Raw genomic sequence first — 16,882 nt, 5'->3', positions numbered from 1 at the left:
TCTAATAAAGCTTCTGGCCTGCAGAGGAAGACCTATAACTTCAGTCCGTACACTCCTAGTGCTTGTACACCTTCATGGTGGAATTTCAAGATATTTCACCAATAGGAATTTCCTAAAGCAGTAGCAGTAGGGTTGTTTGCTAGATGAGCTAAGGAGAACTGATACAAGACAGACACTGAAGTTAGTTTGTCCTTCATCTCCTAAAAAATAAACACATGCATGACTTTTGCTCCCAGGGCAATACTGTGTGCTGAAGAGTCTCTTTGATCCAAGCACATAAAGCCAGGTGGAAGCTGGGATAATTTGCCTTTTCCTTTCTATGGAGATGAACCCTGCTACCAGAAAGCCTGGGTTTGGAGCAGAAGGACTAGAGTACCATTTGACAGGGGCTGAACAAGAAGTATGTTTTTGTTAAACTTTTAGATTATACATACTGTACATATTCTGCAATTTTTTTTTGTTAAAAAAAAAAAAAAAAAAAAAGGAGTGCTTCTCACCTCTAACTGGAACAGTCGCACAACAGAGGGTAAGTTTACCTGGATAATTTTGACAGATTAATGCCATGTGTCCTCAATGTAGAAACAGAAAGGACAATGTAAATATATTGGACTATGAGACATCGATACAGTGCTGGAGACAATTTATTCTTCCAGCTCTGTTAGGCTTTCAGTACCTAAGCAGGGGAACTACTTGCACCTTACCACCTAATGATTTTTTTCATTTCCAGAAAACTGAGAAGAAAAAGAAAACAAAACCAAGCCCAAACCCATTCATGACTTGCCTCTTCCAAACCGTGGATGGAGAAGGAATTCTGGCTTTATCACCTGCCAGGATACTCCCAGCTGAAAAACACTATTTGTGGTTTATACACTTGGCCGGTGCTGTTGCACTGTTGGCTACATTGTCAAGGCTGTCGTGACAGATACCTACATTCCTATTAACAAATGTACAACAATCCTGGGCCTCACCTGATGGAAGAATAAAGATCCCATCTGGGGGTACTCGCTGTTACATGCTATGCTGTGCTTTTAATCCTCAATAGCACTACAATATTGAAACCACACAGAAATTCCACTAAAGACAAGAAGTTTTAGCTAAAGAGCATATATAAGCTGTATCAAGAATTTTCTTATCTAGTTGATTTTACAGAAGAGGTCTAATATTCACATTTCCTTCTTGTACAATGGAGAAAGGCATGCCTAAAAACTAAAACCAGATTATAAAAAAGGAAAAGTTTTCCATAAGTATACAGCAAGTTATAGCATCTTCAGCAAAAAATGGTATGAAAACAGTCAGAGACAATAGCAGGGTTGTTCTTTCAGTCTTTTATGACTTTTGAAGCTAGATGTATACTAAATTTATGTTTTCATTATTTCCTAAGTTTCATTTCTAATAACAGCATATACTTTATTATTACTTAAGATGGTAAGTTTTGCAACATATACAGAGTTTGAAATTGATCCTGCTAAAAGTACTTGAATAAAAAAATAAATCTACATCAAACAAACATACTTGGATGTTCGTGTTCATACTAGAATACTAATATTGAAAAACTAATATTGAAAAAAGTGATAAATAAAACTTTTTTTTATTATTATTATCTTTGTGATTGTGTCCTTACTTGAAGGATTCTTGGGAAAGTCTCAAGCAAGCTTGTAATCCTCTCAATATTAGCTGTTCCGAGTGCACGTGCCAAAGAGACACTCATCCTTCACCAATTCTACTGAGACACTAAAAAACCAGCATTGCCACGCTAGACATGATTTTATTTCCTGACTAAAAAGCCCTGCAACACCACAGAGCTAAACCACTTGGGCCCAGTGCCTCACTGATGCAGCTGCACTGTTTTGGTTGTAAAGCAAAGCAAGCTCTGGCTAGGACAGATTTTTTTCTTACAGCTGCTCTGCTACACAGCATATCACATCTCGAGCCGGTAGCAACACCTCCTAGCTTGTGGGCAGTACATTGCCATTTTGTATTCTCCAAAAATTTTAGCAGCCAAGCAAGTTTAAAAAAATGGACAGGTTAAATGAAATCTAATGCTGCTCACAGCATACAGCTTGTTGCATAAAGTGAGAGACTGTAGATCACATTACAATCATTCAGTACTACTGGTTCCTAAAAAAGAAAGAAGCATATCCTTGCACAGTATAGGAACGACATTGCCTGTATGAAATAAGATCAGTCACGTTCAGCTCCGAAACAAAAAGGAAAGTGATGGAGCCCACACCAGGCGGCAAAAGTCCGCTCTGCAAGAGCGTGCGTCACCGCATGCACAAACCCACTGATCGCCCTCTCCTCCCCCGTGCAACTGGACTCCGTCCTTTCCTGCTTGAACTCTCTTATCCCTACTGCTATTCTATAATTATGCTTGCTTTTTAACAACTCACTCGCTGACTTTTCTTTCCATTTGCTTTAAAATAACAGCGGAAAAAAACTAGGCATGTTTTCACAGACATACTTAAAGATACTGACATACACTTCACTGCAAAAAGATCTATTTTTGCTTCTTTTGATCCTCAATAGATAAACTATTCTTAGAAATAAGTGCCAATGTAATTAGATTAGCTAATTTTAGAAATGCTGGCTAGCTGGCTATTTTCTTGATAAATCTTTCTGAAGTAACACAGATGGTTAAAATAACAGCTATTAAGAATGTGTGAACCAAATCATGCAGAGTTCAACCTTAAAAACAAGCCAACCCAAAAATATTACTTTAAACAATTCAGTTATACAAGAAAGCATTATCTGCACAATTCAGAGGCTAACCTAGTTTCAAATTTCAAAAGCTGTAAATTTTGCAAGTTCAGGAGAGCAGTGAGCCATGTTTTAACTGCAAGAAACTGCACAGGTTTCTCCTCTTCATGATGAGGTTTGTTTGAAATACTTGCCTTGTCAGAGAGTCTGTACAAAGATCCCCAAGGTTTGAGAAGGCAACAGTTTCTGCATCTCATTTGTCCTGAAATGACCTCGTGTTTTCACAGCATAATTTATTTGTTAGTTATACCTATGCTGAATGAAAATCATCACATAAAAGTCCAAATTGTGGGGATTAAAGAAATAACAGCTTCACATAAGTGTTACATAGAGCAGCCTGCTTAGGGAGGCTCAGTCTCAAAATAATGTGACAGAAGAACATCATCTCCCGGGGGAAACATGAGTAGTGTAAAATGGAAAACAAGGACAAAACAGAATAAACTAATGTGAGATCTACTGAGTGCGGCAGATGTTTACACATCTAAGACTGATTTTATGTCACTGGTATCCATTAGCACTGTGCTCTTTGAGAAGGGTATATTACAGGAAAACACAATCACCAATACAGCGAAGCACTATTTGCTGGTTTAAGAGGAGGAAGAAAAAAAGAGCCATGAGATAGGGCAAAAAAATGAAAAGACAACAATGCAAACAAAAATGATGCCAAGACATCTTTCAACATCTACCTGACAGAAGACATAGCTGCAATAACAGAAAAAAGTTCTGATTAATATTAATCAGGCAACTTTCATGAGCAAGCTTTTTGACCTTAACTAACAGGCAAATCCATCTTCTTAAAATAATAATAATAATAAAAAGGTATACACATAATTTCTTTAAAACTGCTGAATTTAATTAATACAAATTAATGGCCATTAAAAATATAACTAAGTTATAATACAGATTAGGGGCCAAATCTCTGCAGACTCCATTTTGCACTTGACAATTGAAAATCTTTAAAAATAGGTTAACTTAACTTTCAGAATCTCTCTTTTCCTTAATGTCTGAAGTGTGCAATGGCAGAGAGAGTACAAAAAATTGTATAGATACTTCTTTACTACCTTTCAGCAAAAAAGGAGTTTTAGAAGTATGACTGCTTTGCACTGAGGCTAATAACTTGTGCACACTAAATGGATTAAAGACACAATAGTGAAAAAACTCTCCCAATTCTGTGGAGCTGTTTCACAGAGCCTGCTCCACCCTCATGGTTCTTAACAGCTACCATTCCTGCCTTCCAGACCAGAAGAGCAACTTTCACTCATCCGGGCTGCGTGAGCAACCCTTTCTGTACTGGTGCTCGTGGTCAGTAAGGCAGGAAGAATACTTCCTTGAGAACTAACGTCCCCACTTTCGGAACTGGGCAGTGGCCATCAAGGCAGGTGATGAATTTTAGCAGACTGCAGCTGCAAAGGCACACAGGACTCCACAACTGCCTGACAAGCTCAAGGCTGCTTCAGCATCTTCCCCTTTCTCGCCCCAGGTCCCACTCTGTGCCTGTACAGACTTGCATGTAGTGTACTGCGGCCCGGGAGGGGGGCACTGCAGAAGCGCCTCCCTTGACCCCATACTGTCTGGGACAATGTTTGAGACTCAAAGAGGCTACAGACCAGCTTTCTACCTTGCCAGGGTCTCATGCAGTCCAACTCATTAGGCATTCTTCAAGCATCCTGAGAGCCTCGGAGGAATCTAATATTGGTTTATAAATGTTTTTGGGGAATTTTCCCTGCTAGCACAACCTTATAGCTTAGCATCCTCAGCACAAAAAGTAACAGCCACTGACTGTTCAGTGTAGATCATACTCCTACAACAATTACACCATCTCTCCTTTCTCCCAATCAATGAACTTACAAAAGGGAAGTAAGGAGATGTTCGGAACACTATACCTTGTATAGCTACAGCCAAGCCAAACCATCTTCTTGCATGCTCTTTTCTGTTATTTTTATGTAATAAATTTTCAAAGATTAAAAAATTATTTTAAAAAAAGAATTAAAACACTGTGGCCTCTCTGATCTTCTCTACCGCTAGCTGTCTCAGCAAGTACCTAGAATCCTTTACCTCTGGTAAATCCACTCTTTCATCAAAGGACCAGGACTGCTAATCCCAGCCATCAAGGCAATCATTGTCATATCAGTTGTACGAGCCAACCAGATTTAAGATCCCATAACTAAGTCAAGTGACCATGACAGTAATTTATAACCCTTGTGGCATTTAGCAGCTCATCACTGGTCCAGGGGATAATGGGGAAGGAGTATTTCTGGTTGTTCTTTTCAATAGTTGAACCCATTCTTGAGGCACAGAATACGTCCGTGTCAGGTACCTATGCTCATCCGAAGTAATAATAATTTAAAAAAAACAAAACCAAAAAAAAACCACACCAAAAAAACAACACTTCAGAGTACTCCCAAAACTCAGCGATCTGTCCTAAATAGGTTTTGGAAGTGTTTTCCCCATATGCAGCTTTACTATTTTCTCAAAAAGAAAACAGATCTTTAGAGCAAACAGTGTAAATCTAAACACTAGTTAGGATTTGCTATTAGCGGCCATCTGTACAACAGACCAGTTCCACTTACTGTGGGCAAAGATGTGACCTCCAGTTTACCCACAAATAATCCTCAAAATTGGGTTTCCTTTTTCAGCTGATGGTACCTGTCCATCGCTATGCATATCCTGCCATTACACAGACTGTATTTGTAACGGAAAGACTTTCCACCAAGGTACATAGCAGGCAGCTTGCCTTGCAATTGAAATGGTTAAAGAGAAAAGCAAAATTTAAAAGGTTACACATATCAAGACAACTCCTGAATTGTTGCCTGTGTTCTTCACTCTAAAGAAATATGAGAGACCAAGCATGTCCCATAAAGTTTAGCTCTACAGCACAGCAGAGAAGGATCAAGGATGTGTGCTAAGCCCTGAAGCAGACGGAGTGATGGATGACAAAGAAGTTTTAAAGTATTTCAGCTTCTTATCTACCTCTTTGCAGTATACTGGCTAATAAAAAAATCAAAAAAGCATCCATTTCCAAAAGCTATTCACTGACTCAGAGATAAGCAAAGCTCAGTGCAGGGTGTGATCTGAACATGTACTTATGGAAACATCAGCTTTCAACAGTGTCTTATGACAGATTTTGGTTCCTGTAACTAATCTTCCTAGCCGGATATCATCCCCACAGAGTCATGATTACTGAGCTCCACAACTGTCACAGGCATGAAAAAGAAAGCTGAAAGGAGCTGAATTACTCCTCATTTCTTCTGATCTTTCTTATCATCCTCTATTTCCTTCTTCAAGTAAACTCTTCTCATAATTTCTCTTCTTTCCCATATTTTTTTCTTTTCCTTTGGTCTTCTTTCTGTTTCTCAGCAGAATAGGAACTGGCTTTAACGACATAACAGAAAAACAGTTGCATCTCTGCCATTCGGGTTCCCATATACCTACAAGTCATAGCAGTTAGGTTCAGCATGGCATGTATTCAAGCATAAAAAAAGGCCAAAAATCAACTGTCGGTAGAAGAAAGTAAGAAACCGCTTTCCCCAGTTTGAAGTCTGTTGTCATGTGAGAGAAGGTGCGGATGTAACAGTACCAACACATGCTTTATTTCATTGTGGAAATGACCCTTCAGCACTCACGCTAGCAGGCTGCAGACTAACTCTCTTCAGGTTTAAGTACATTTGCTATAAAAGTAAGGTGTCATAGCACACTTACTTGCAAACCTTTACTGAAGGCCATTGGCAGGCTCAGCAGGCGTAACGCATACCAACACCCTATCTCAGTCTTGCTTTGGAACCATCACCTCTTCTAGAACTTGACCACATGCATTATTTTGTTGAACTACTATGTTAAATATAAGAGTGCCTTCTCCATGCTGGTGACTTTTGTCTGTAAAAGACAAGGGATCCAGGAAGTTACTTGCAAAAATTTGCTAAACCATAGTCGTCCATACCAAACCCAAAAATTCATGCTTTCTCTTACAAGCCTGTTTCTGGTGTTTTCAGTATCCCACTAGGATGCCATTTAAAAGAGAAGATGCAAAAGAACTCAAAGCATATTGCCTGTTTTGCCCAACAAAATGCCTGGCATAGACCTTTTTTTGCACACATAAACCCAATATCATTGAACTCAAAGCTGAAGTAGTTAACTACACGAAGCCTGCTTGCCAATGCTTTGAAAAAGTCTTCCTTCCTATGTGCAAAAATGAAAATAGTAGGAATTAGAAAACACTTCTTTTTCAGAGCACCTGCTGAGGGTACACAATATTGTCTCAGCACCCCTGCTATAAGTAGAACATGAGGAAACGGCAAGGGGCTAGGATACATCTTGTGGTAACATAATGCAGGCAAATGAGGCAATATGTTAGAGCAGCTGGATATTGTGTCATCATAAATTCTTGGCATGCACACGGTTCCAGTCCCTGTGCTATCTCGGCTCTCTAGCACCGATCCAATGAGCACAGCCAGAGTTTAGATTTTTAAAAGTTTGGATGCATTTGCTTTTTGGCCTGTGAAAGAAATCGGCAGGGCATCATATGAGAAATTCATTCCATTTTATTATCTGGGCATCACAGAGGTCTTATCAGGTGAATGACAGGCAGACGCGGGCTGCACATTCTGGATGATGAGCACACAAAATACAACTTGAATACAAATTGTAACTGTCCCTTTATCTTTGTTTCCATTACAATCATTTTATAGATCATTTTGATGTCTTGAACTTGGCTCTAAAAGCCTACAAGAATTTTGCAGACCCTGCAAAAAGTCCTGATCAATTCTCTTGCCTGTTCCCACAGATAGACATTTGCCAATTTCTGCAGATTTTGAAGAGGTTTTGGCTAGCATGTCCTTAGTTATTTCCAAAATATTTTAGTGAAGAAACTATGGAGATGTTCCCATATGCAGCTATTATCCTGGCATAATTACCTTTGCAGCAATCTGATCTTGTTAATTTAAATGCAAGACGTAAACCACTTTTTATAAAGGGCACCTTATACACACAGCTATTTAGTACATGACAAAAAACCCCGAATCACATACAGGAAGCTTATCGCACTTCCTGCACCTACCACGTCCGCACCAGCAATCTGTAAGCGTTTTGGAGAGCACCTGCATCACAAGCAGGGTGGCGTAGGGGAGAGAGAAGAAATATAAATACATTATTGGCTCTCCTTCTCATAAGGAGTCTGATTAGCCTCAAACAGTTTACACAGTAATACTTGATGATTATTTTCAGTTTGAGAACTTTGTTATCACCCACAAAAACCAGACAGCAGGCTTCATTTATTTTGTCAAGATGGAACTGTGAAGTTATGGTTCTCTGTACCAGGATTATTTATCAGGAATGCCCAGGATCGGTACCTGGGCACTGTGGGCCAAATTCTGGTCACATATACACGAAATTGCACCTGGTATACCACAGACACTTAGTCTATCCTCTCCTATGTCACCATTCACTATTCCTGTTGCTTCTCCGCCAGACAAAAAGATGCCCATACCCATACAGAGTTGGAGAAAAGACACTACAGACATCGATCCACTGGAGTACTGGTTTGTGGCTTTGTTCCCTACATTTTTCTTATTTTCAGCAAACCTGCAGGAAACACTACAGTAGCAAATTCTTCTATTTGTCAAGAATTTGCTCCAGTTGCTTATACCAAGTTTTAAATAACACCACTTAAGGTCTGCACAGGCTGTCAGCATACATCCTCTTGCCATTGAAGTCAAGTTGTGAAAAATCCCATCTTGTAAAGTCAAGAAGGAACAACATTTTGCTTTTTTACCTAGTATTCTTTACCCACCCTTATATATTAATGTTTTTAAAAAATCCAACTATTGTTAGAGACACCACCATCCACTCCCCTATCCCCGGAAAAACAAACAAACAAACAAAACCCCAAAAAACCCCCAAACCCAAAAACCTAAAAGCCAAGACCATTGACTTGAGGCCCAATTCAAAGCCTGCTGCTGCAGAGTACCCATATTTCACACATCCTCCCCATGGACACTGCAGTTTTTCATAACTGATCACACATATTCAAAAGTTCAGGAAGCAGTTTGCACTTATTCTTTCCCTTAGCCTGGAAAAAAGCTTATTCACCTAGAAATTGAATGAGAAAAGCAACAGACTGAAAGAACCTGAGGGGGATAAAATAATTTTGCTAAGAACAAAGAAATCCAGGGGGAGTGCAGAACTGCTGAGCAAGTACAAAGAGAGATAACAAAGATTAAACATCACTACTGTTTATGCCCTAAAGTAGTGAGCCATAGCATTTCATCAAGAGGTTTCCAAATCCCATAAAATGTCTCAGAAGCTCCTATTAAAGTGCATAGCACCGTTAACGAAGCTCACTAATGAAGGGCTGGGGTTTATAAGTTTGTTTTGGATGAAAAGTGTGCGGCAAGACCAGTAAAAATTTAACATAAAACACTTGTACTTTCATAAGTCTTCTTAAAACAAACTCTATTGAGAGCAGTCATGTACAAACAGTTGATATTTCAGTTTGGAGGCTGAACTAATATGTTTGATTTGGATTTATTTCCCAAGGCTGAGTAGAAAAATCTTTCTTTCTTAATTCAAAGCAAAGTTTTGGACAGAGGTCTTGCAGTTTTGCAAGTCCACACACATCCTCCTATTCTCTTCGATTTTACAGTGTGACAGATGATCATCTCTCAATTTCTCATTTGTGCTGGAGCTTTTCTACTTCACACACAAGTAAACCCATGGGGGCAGATGTCTCTAGAAAGAGGATATATATTTCCAATAGAATATATGTCCTAGTGGCCCAAATAATTTCTTTTGCCCAGCTTTCATTCCCCTTTTCTCTTTGGGAAACTTAAATTTGCACACAGAACTCCTTTTTGCTCTCTGTGGTAGAGTACGTGGGTGTTGGGTATTTCCATCAGCTCTTTTCTCCCTTTTTCTGAGATGCAAACACATCCACGTGGCACAAGAAATATTGGCTTCGCCAGAGGTTCTGGCAAACAGGACCCCGCAGTGCCAGGTGCTGCACCAAGAGAAGACAGCCCCGCAGTAAAACTGGGGGCAGAAGTGACGCTGAAATGACCAAGCATCACATAACCTTTCATCTCTGCCTGTCCTGAAGAATTGCTCCTCCTGCCCAGTATCCGTGCCTCGTCTTGATATTTCAATCTTCAGTTATCAATAAAGCAAGCAAAAAATTGTACTAGAACCACAAAGACCAAGGTTACAGAATAAAAATGCTGCTGACATGACCAGTAGGAAAAGGTGGAGAAGTCTGAAAATTACCTCTATTTCTGTCTCTATTCTGTCAAGATAGAAAGTTAGGGCTTCTGATGTGTGAAAAAGACCATTTCCCAGCAATTCTCTCCACCAAATTCCTGCCACACATCTCCCTCCAGCACTCCCCTCCCATGCTCCACACACAGAGCAGCTGAGGCTTTTTTTGTCTACATCAGCACAGAGTAAATGTACTTCAACCAGGGAATCTGCAAAAATACAAATCCCAAACCGTGTTCCCCTGATCTGCCATGTACCTCAGGCCCTCTTCAGCTGAGACCCACCACAAGTCATGGGGAAGTCCAGCACCAGGTTGCTGTAGTAGTAGCCTGCATGACCTTCTCTCTTACACAGGCAAAATTAAGGATCTCTGCTACCAATGGCTCATTTGAGTTTTTAACCACAGTGGAAAGTGCTCCATAAGCCTACAACTTATCTGCTGTTAACTTCTTAGGGCAATGTTACTTTGAAATGGATTAAAATTCCCCAGGTAAAGGAAGAGCTCAAAGTAATTATGTTACTTTCATGAAAAGTGTATAGTAAAGCACATAAAATGTCTAGATATTGGGACTGCAATCCAAAAGGAAATTTAACTGCTTCAGGGAACACAAGATCAATGCTATTATTTATAGATGACAGTCTCACTTACAGTAACTTTCTGCAACAAAAGAATAGTGTTAAGGAAAAGAAGATTTACTTTAATTCCTTATATCAGTCTGACTTTGGGCAAAAGAAAGAAAAAACAAATTGTGAACTTTTCTATATAGAACAGGTGTGGAACAGAAACAAAGGGCATTTCATAATATATTTCCATTTGATTTTTTTTTTTTTTTAATGCTGCCTTTAAGCAATTTAATTCCAGAAAAAGAAGGAACATCGCCCTTTCCACCACTATGTTTTGCATCTCTTTTCTGGAGACTTCATAAGTCACTGCAGCAAGGCTGATACACTTACAGCATCGTGTATTTTGGGAGTATAGGAAGCTGAGGGTTAGCACGTCCCCTCTCAATCCCCCTTTCCCAATACAGGAGAGCAGTAAAGGTGTGACAGCAAGGAAGGGTGTCCATGCACGGGCATGGACAAAGAGGTAGGAAGCACCTTGCACCATGCAGCAGCAGCATGTCAGGGAGCAGAGCTCCCAGCAAAGGGAGCAATGGAATCAGGGATCACAGCAGGCAGAAACAGGCTCCTCCAACTGTGGGATTTCAACAGGCAGTTCACATGAACCGTACCAACTGCCCTGATTTCAGAGTATTATTTCATAAGCAACAATAAAATAATACCTATGGTATATGCCTCGTGCTCAAGTTACCAATACCCAGGCTCCCCAAAATACAGAGGTTCTCCCTCAAGCCAGAAAATAAAAAAGTTGTTGTCATTTCTATATGACTCGCTATAACCAGACTGTCTGATGTCCAGAACTCAGGCAGTAAATTAAATCATGCAGAACATGCTGGATTTGCTTAACTTCAGGCGCTCATCTGCAAATTGCGTATGCAGTAGGTCTGACATATCCAGAACCTGTTAGACTGCACGTAGCCATACTGCTACCTGGGGTTTGTTAGACAGAAATACAGGAGCTCTATTTAGTTTCAAAAAGTAAAAAGAAAGAAGTCACAACAACTCTCTGATCTCTTTTGCTATACAGTACTATGCAGTTCTACTCGTCTGCTCAGAAATAACATTCCCATAGGCTTATTTAACATCACAGACTGTCGTGTCTAAATATCTTATTTTGTGAAAGCTTCTTTACATTTCTCCTCTTTTCTGCCTGCATTTTGTTAGTTTGGTGAACTACACAATACAGAGAGAAAAAACAATTTTCATTTCATTGGCCAGACTACATACTGAGTTATACTTAGCTAATATGCTGAGTACCTTCCATTACAAAATTACATTTCATTAACGTATTTGGCCTTAGGATAGTAAGAAAGGAAATATTGTTCCTGTTCTGTAGATGAGGAGTTGAAAGCCCTTCTTTCAGATACGGTACAAACTGAACAGACAATATTCAGAAACAGAAATTTACCCATTTCACTGCAGAAACCAACTTCACAGATGACAGCAGAGACCATTAGCAGCAACACGACCAGAGTCACCCTTCCATGCTAAATTGGATAAGCATCTGTCCTGATTATTTGGCAATGCTTACATCTCCCAGCATGAGCACATGGTACTTAGATACTATATTTCATACTTCAGTGTATCAGAGAGTTGCTGTACTAAGTTCACAAGTTCAGGAAAGACCTTGTATTTGCTCCATGTTGTAGTTCACCTTGTGTTAACACGAGAAGCTGAACATGAATCTATGCTCCTAGCAGCTTCTGCTTACTACTCAGACACTACTCACGTCTTTGTGCAAAGGTCCCATCAGCATCACATGTGATGTGACACTCGTTACATGCCTGAGACACTCCTTCAGACAAAAACAGACAACACCAGTTCCTGACTATGCTGAAAATCTGTTACTCAGGTTTGCTTGCTACTGTCAATACGGCTAAGCGTATAACTGTGCAGAAACTCAGCAAACCCAGTCATCTGATCGCCTCTCACTTGCCAGGCAAAGGCAGTTATCTCCTTGTGCCCATCAAATAAATCAAGGATAAACAATAATGACCTGCCTTTATAAACTACTTTTAAATTTACAATTGAAAGTTCTATACAATGTAGTGTTTGTTTGTTTTGGTTGGGGTTTTTTTTGTGTGTGTGGGTTTTGGTTTTTTTTTTTGTGGTGGTGGTCGTTTTTTTTTAAATATTGAAGGCTCCTCTATCTGGAATAACATTATTAAGAACTGATTACGCATACAAGGTCCAAACTGAGAAAAGAGTGTATGCACTTATTCTCTTATTGAAAATCATGCCCTTATTCTCTGAAATCAGTTAGCATGTATCCACAGAGGGTTGGATGCAGCAGACAGTTAAGCATCCTCTCTAACTTCAGTTTCAAGACAGAGTAGTAAGAGAGTTCTCGGTAACTTCAGAGAGAAATGAAGTCCTACCATAGCGTTATGCTTTACTACAGGTACAACACATCACAGGGAGGCCCATCATGGCACAGCTATCATCTTTCACTCAGGGAATCATCACAACTGCACAGCCACCATGCTGTGAAGTCAGAGGCCAAACAAATAATTCAAAATCCCCGCTTAGGTATCTACATGACAAGTTCTGAGGACTCCCTCAGCCCCCACGAAACTCGTGACTTGTCAGCAAGTCCAGTAGTTTGTTAATTTTGTTACTTAAAAGGAAGCAGCTGAGTCCTAAAGTTTGCCTGTGCCCGATTTAGACATGCCAACACTTAGGACATCCTGCTCCTTCTAACTCACATCATTTTTAATATGTGACTGTTCTTTGTTCAAGAGCCACAGCTTCTCTTTATGATGCCCATTAAAAATGACAATGTACTACACTATGAATATGTTTCAATTAGGAAGGGGGGAGCTAATAACTTTGCCAGGCTCTCTGAAGATCCAAACAACTGTTCTCATTTCACAGCTCACTGATTCTTTAGAAGCGGCAGAAAGTCCTGGAAGTAAAAAGGCAATACTTATTAACCTGGCTCTGTCTCACAACAATTAAGTTTTTCTTATGCACTAACATGAAAACAACCCTTATAGATGATCAGCTTAGAAGAATGGAATAAGCAGTTTGCACCAACTAAGACACCGCTTTTTTTTCCTTTCCCCTTTTTAACTCCTGAACTGCTCTTTACATTAGAGCCAAAAGGGAGTTTCCAGTTTGCAATTCACATCGCTATTTATATAATCTGACTAGGACTTGCAGCAAGATCCACCCGTTACATAGGACAGCCTAATGCGTAGCAGGTCACCTGCAAGCACAAAATAAGTTTAATTCACGTGATGTCACAGCACCAAACCGTTCAGTAGCACGTGGGGTCAAACCAGACTCTCCTGAACTTCCTTGAAGCTTCAGATTCACAGCAAAGTCAGTCCAATTCCTTGGGAGGGCGAAGAGTTCTCTGGACTAACACACACTTGCAATGACTGGGCCCTATCAGACACAAAAGGGAGCTGGAACAAAGCATTCTCCGATACAGATGGTGCACAAAGGACAACAGTGAGTCCTCACTGCAGAGCAGTACAGTAAATAAACACCCAAAACCTTTTTCCCCTACCACTGCTTTAATGTTTACAGTCCCTTCATGTTTTTATTTACGATACAGAGCTACAAACCTGGTACGCTAATGTTTACACAATTTCTCCTTCAGAGCCGCATGCCTCCTCTCCTATATTTTTTCTTCCACTAGCACTTACAGAGAAAATAACTCCTCAGAAATATTTATCTTAATTCTCTTTAATTTGTCTGATAGCTTCTTGCAGTTTTGGAGACTGATAATTTTAAGCATAGACACTTCACTAACTTAGTCACGGCAGGTTTTTTTCCAAGTCGAAGCACTGCTCATTTTTTAAAGAATCATGCGAAATTATCCCTCAAATTTAAATTTATTCTGGCCTTAGCCAAAGGGTTTAATACATTGGAAAAAAATAAGTGGGAAGCAAGACATTGAAAAGAAACTCGTTCAGATTCAAAAGAGTATTTGAAGTTCAGAAAAGCCTATCCGACATTGTTTGTGTTCCCTTTTTCATCCCCCATTTATAGTCAGGGTTCAAACATTAAGACAGCACCTCAAGCAAGGCTTGGGAAGGCCCCTGCAATATTTTTTATCTTGACTAGAAACTAGTATTTGCAAAAGGATCTTAGACCAACAGGGCTACTGCCTTTAGCTCCAGCTGACCCTAAATGGCCTCGATTTGTTCCACCACCCAAACTCAAAGAGCACTCTCAGGAACTCAGCCTTTCCAGCAGCGACCCCACACCCCCTCTCTGGGTCAGCGTAAAGCCAGGAGAGACTGGGCATCACCAGTTACGTAGCTTACAAATAAGCAGTGAATTAGTATCCCAGCAGCAGATCCTCGTGCAGAGGCTACAGGTGGTCCGGTGGTCCCATGCTCCTCTGAGGCCAGGGAAATCCTGCCTTGAACAAGCAGGGGAGTGGGTTCGTGGTGTCCCACCATGACAGCCAGGAGCAAGGCTAGAGGAGGAGCGAGCGCTGCAGCTCCTGCAAGGAAAAGGAGCACCAGGGTAAAAGCACATGGTGATTTCAATCATCAGATTGTTCCTTTTTCCTCCCTCCCCTCAAGCTGCAAAAAAATAAAATATTCTATGTGATTTTAATTAGACACAGGCTATTTTAGACTGTAATACAGAATTACAGTTATAATATAACAAACATTTGGTGTGCCATTGATACAGCTCTCATGCATACACATCACTGGGTGGAGGTCAGTGACACATCAAAATATCCCAAGGTTTGAAGTGGATATCAGCGCAGCACCTCCTTTTAGCACACCCACGTTATTTTATTGGGTTAGTTCTCCGACAGGCAGTGGCCACCTGGGCTTGCACGTCTGCAGCATATGCGAGAGGAAAAGAAACAAGCAAAAGGCAACGTGTGGCACCAGACATGGAGCATAGCTTCTGTCTGTTCAAATAAATCACCAGGGCACCTCAAACTGAGCCAAAGCACTGTACCACCACTTCCTTCAGTACCCTGAGGAACTTTAAAAATGTAATCTCTGTTTTGCCTGGGGAATCCACAAATTTTGTGGTAATTTCGCAGTAGAACTCCTTAGTGCAGCAGTTAAAAATTGATCCATGGGTATTAGCCATTGGAGTTAAGGAGAGGAGGCAGAAGAGGTAGCCAGAGCTAGAGATTCATGAATTTCTGTCAGCGGAGGTTATCTTGTTTTCTACCTTGACTGCTGAATCACACAGCCCCAAAATCACTTTTAATAAAATCCTCATTTAAAGCATGGCTTCTGCTTGAGCCAGAGCCCCCATCTTTGAAATATTCAGTCTTTTTTCCTAAGTATCAAAAAATGATAGAAAACTCCACCCAACCAGATCACGTTTTATCTGGGAAGAAGTTTTGTTCATAAGGCTCTTTTTCCAACCTTCAAATGTCATTCTTTAAATTTAGCTACATCACTTCTCAAATATTAAAAAAAGACTACGGTCATAAATCTTTCCAATCTAGATGATAGTAGCAGGCTTCATCTCACTTAGCTTTAAGTGTCGAACAGACAGTTATCTAAATCCAAGTTAGCTTTGTGTGCTCTCTTCTGCATCAATAATAATAGAAAAAGGTCCTTTTGGGGGAGATTCATCTGTTATCTTCAGACAGCATGAACTGTCTGAACATGCCAACTTCAAAACTTTTACCAAAAGCAATCCCAGGAGACCAGCTTAAGCTGAAACAGCTAATTATTAGATACCTAAAGCAGGGTGGAGTGGGTCCTACCCTTGTTTACAATGCTCAGAACAGTCTTAATGCTTTTAACTGGATTAACTCATTTCAGCTCCTTTAGTCTCCCAATAAGAGTTTCCCCCTCTCAAAAAAAAAAAAAGAAAATTTTTAGCTCTTCTCTGAAGCTCTGTGCTAGGAGTCATCTGTTTATATGTCCCAGAAGCAGGCTTGGCTTTTTGGCTAGAGGAACATGCTGGACACTCATATATCTATGGCATGATGGATGCTTTATTCTTGTCTATAGGGCTTTGATGGACAGTCAAAATTTTAGCATCTGTTGTGTCCAAACTGTGGCAACAAAGCGTTAACACACAGCTGTTAACAGCTTAGGTATTAAGAATTAAGAATCAATACCACTGCTCATTGATACAGTCAATTCCTTAAATCTTACTCAGAAGACCTATCAGATTTCTAAACTAAAAAGCCGTACAAAAGGAGGAGGACCATAGCTTAAAAGAAACTCACTGGGATATGTGGTAAAGGGGCCCTAGGGTATGAGAAAACTCTGTCTCTTCAGCTGTAGTTGGCCTTAGTATTGTGGCTTCCTGGTTT

At 40.1% G+C, this 16,882-nt stretch overlaps 1 protein-coding gene across 1 annotated transcript in view; it reads right to left on the bottom strand.

The window, feature by feature from the left end:
• Positions 1 to 16,882, bottom strand: part of KCNIP1 (potassium voltage-gated channel interacting protein 1) — a gene marked incomplete at both ends in the record, with an annotated part of 442,925 nt that overhangs the window by 380,958 nt on the left and 45,085 nt on the right. The gene's annotated exons all lie outside the window — the stretch shown is intronic.

Source organism: Platalea leucorodia (genome assembly GCF_965183815.1).
Source record: "Platalea leucorodia genome assembly, chromosome: 11".
Taxonomy (NCBI): Eukaryota; Metazoa; Chordata; class Aves; order Pelecaniformes; family Threskiornithidae; genus Platalea; species Platalea leucorodia.
Note: the sequence above shows the minus strand (reverse complement) of the source record. Positions and strands in the feature narration are given on the sequence as shown.